The 3,439-nt window shown below is 36.8% G+C and overlaps 1 pseudogene; it reads right to left on the reverse strand.

Annotated features, from left to right (window-relative positions):
• Positions 1-1,994: 1,994 nt before the first annotated feature.
• On the reverse strand, positions 1,995-3,225 carry LOC139823704 (uncharacterized; annotated as a pseudogene).
• Between the last annotated feature and the right edge of the window lie 214 nt (positions 3,226-3,439).

The raw sequence follows: 3,439 nt of genomic DNA on the forward strand, positions 1-3,439 counted from the left end.
AAATCAAGAAAAATGATAGTCGATGCAGTGGTGACCTGATATTATTATCTCGTTGAAAAATAATTTAAATATAAGATATCTTGATCTGCGTACTAATAATAATAATCTCAAGTATTTCGATCACCTTCAAAATATGTAAGGCTGAGAGAAGTTAGAACCATACAACCATATATATAGACAGCACAGATAAAGTAATGAAAAAAATATTAATTCAAGTATTGCAGTTACTCCTGGTCTGTAAAGCCATGATTCTGTCTGTTACATTTTACGAACAAGATTGATCATATGACAAGGTATTATTCTTCTACGTGCGACTTTCACAAAATAAATCATGGGAAGATACGTTTTATTGTTGACAAAGCAAACATTAGCGCCACACAACCAACAGGAGAAGAAAAAAGTGGGGGGGGAGAGAGAGAGAGAGAGAGAGAGAGAGAGAGAGAGAGAAATATAACGTAATCTGTGACTTTATTTAAAATGAATGCAGTAGTGGGATGGCAATATTATAATTCTTGTAAGGTAGAACAACATACTTGGTTGTTACTGCATCAACTGGGATGACAACATTTGTTTGAGTCCACTTCATATCACCCAGATTATAAATTCCAAAGTAACTAGACTTGCATGGATAGTCAAAAAATTGTTGTTTGTATCACAAATATTGGCAATGATCACAACATCACCAGTTTCCAACTTTTGGATAGAGCGCACAGAGACAACACCTCCTTTATACTGGAAATAGCTATCTCGCTTGTGAACTGAACTTAAAGTGAACAGAGATGATGTCAATTTCTCATAATTGTTGGTGCCATGCACAGCATTCTTAGGTTTCAGATGAGACTGGAAATCAGCTGCCCTCTGAGAAACATCATTCAAAAAATTTCTTTCAGCTAGCCTACGCAACAGTTGTTGGGTTGGCTTGGTTGGAAATCTTAGCATCTGTTTGAATATTCCCAAATAGCTTTCAAACGGGAATGCACTTAAATTTGAGATTTCTCCATACCTTTCCACATCTTCAGGGAGATGCAACAATCCGTGAACATTGTACACACAAAATTTCTCTTCAAATACCTCTTAACTGAGTTATAAGATCTTTGGCAAATAAAAAATAATTTTCATCATCAATAAATTTCTATACAGAAAATATCATAATTGCTATTTAGAGCATTAAAAATAATTTGTAGAGGGTATCATCCACAACGTCGTTCAATACTACACACCCTGCATAGAGCAGGAAAAACCTGAACTGGGTTTCCTTCCATTTTCCTAATTGCTCCAATTCAACTGGTTTGCGGGCAAATTCCACTGGAATGTGTTTTCGCAACTCTACCAGTCTCCGAGAGATCTCAAGAACGCTTTCACCTCTTACTCGAATTCCTGATTTTGTGCCCTTTAAAACAAAATTTAAGAACTTTTTTACTACACCTTCAAGAACTAAATGGAATGGATCAATAACAAACTGAGAAACAATTTTTTAATTTATTTTTAGGAGAGGTAAAACCCCATTATGATGTTCTGGGTCGGACTGATGGATAAAGTCCTCGTCTGATCTGTGCCCAATAATTCTGGTAGCATAGCATATTCTGTTAAAATTGTAATCCCTTGATTGCCTATACCTTTCACAACCGTTATAAGATGTATGCCCCACAATACATTTCACATATTGTCTAGCAGGTGCATCACATATAAAACATCTAATATAAATGTCATACTTGTCTTTACCAACAGTCAAGCCGTCATTTAATATCTGCAAATACTCCTCTACAAATGAATGCAGGTAGTCCTCAAGAGGGTTAGGTTTGCCAGTACCAACAAAAACCCTATCACAAATGGCCTGCTATCTTTTAACTCCAAAGAACGACATAATATTGGCCAGATATCTGTAATTGTACTCTTTGACATATTTATCCCATCAATATTTGTATCTATTCCTATACGCATATTGCCATCAATTTTTAAGCCACTTTCCCTTGTACGTTTCTGTAATCCATCTATCAAACCAACATGGACATATGAACCATTTTTTAGATTTTGAACTACTGTTTCTCTGGGAGTGCAATTAAGTGTTCTTGGATCTAAAGGCAATTCAGGATGTGTAAGAGGTGGAGGATTTTCAGCAATGCTCTACAAGCATCTAATGTTATGTTGTACTGCACATTCCATAAGCGCAGTTTCTGAGCCATATATAGTCTCGGTCTGATCCTCTGCATCACTCTCCTCATTTGTGCTAGAGCTGGAAGTTTCAGAGCTGCTGCTTCTATCAAATAAATCACGCCTGACACGAATCACGCTCTCTTCATTAATATTATCAATTTCCATATCGTTATTATTTCAGCATTGCTTAGCCCATAATTTGACAAACAAAGCTCGTCACAATTATTTGAATTATTATCCTGTTGGTTAGAAATATTTAGAAGGTTATTCTGTTGGTTATCTTTATCATTATTTAAGTTTCCTGAAAGTAAGTCATCTTCTGGAAAATGAAAAGAAGTTGATAAATCTACTTCGTTATCTAAAAACTGCAAATCACTCTCAGTGATTCCAGCAAACACTGCTGAAGATTCTTTAACCTGCCGTCTAATCTTACATACAACTAGAAAACTCAATTTTATCACATTCGAATTAGTTTTACACTTAGGGCACGGGTTCAGCTCCAGATAAGAGACGCACAAACTAAGCAAGCTGGAACAAAACAATTAAATAAACTTAAAGTATAGAGCTGTAGTACATTTTATAATGTTTAAAGTATGAGTTAAAATATGAAAAAAATTGTAAAATCAACAAAATAAGATTGTAATAGTTAAGGAATGTAGAAAAAGGGAGTCTGACGCCAGCAACTGATTCCATCCAGATTAAATAAAACAAAGTAAAATATGAACATTGATTTCAAAAACAGTTGTATCTCTCATAAAGTGACGAAAGATTCAAATCAAATACCTCAGTCCAAAGAAAATTGGTTTGCTCTTAAAATGTATGAGAACATATGTTGGGGTAATGCATCTTTCCTAAGATGAATTCAGATTACTTTTGTTTTTTTCGCGTTTTCTACCTCTAATACTAAGTTTATGTTGCGCGCGCGGTAGATTGTAACTAGCGTTCCGACGCCGCACTTCCACGTGTGGCGCATACACATTAGGTCACTAGCCGACACCAGGCGGCGTGCCTCTTCCGGCTACCCAGCGCCGCGCTCTCGATACTCTCGATCGTGTCGATCCTCAGATACATATTGTACGCGACGCAGAGCACACACAACTATTGTCGAGCGTGATATAATAAAGACTATCGTTTGCAAAGAAGACCTGTTCATACTGCATCTCCCGACCTGCGGTTCCTCAACAGGTTATGGGCCCAGGATAACGCCACTGAACGGTCTAAAAAGCGAACTGAGGAACTCTTACTTGTTTTGTGAAGAGCTGAAGCGAAGCCCGCCATCTCCCTG

Source organism: Temnothorax longispinosus, unplaced genomic scaffold, assembly GCF_030848805.1.
Source record: "Temnothorax longispinosus isolate EJ_2023e unplaced genomic scaffold, Tlon_JGU_v1 HiC_scaffold_16, whole genome shotgun sequence".
Classification (NCBI taxonomy): domain Eukaryota; kingdom Metazoa; phylum Arthropoda; class Insecta; order Hymenoptera; family Formicidae; genus Temnothorax; species Temnothorax longispinosus.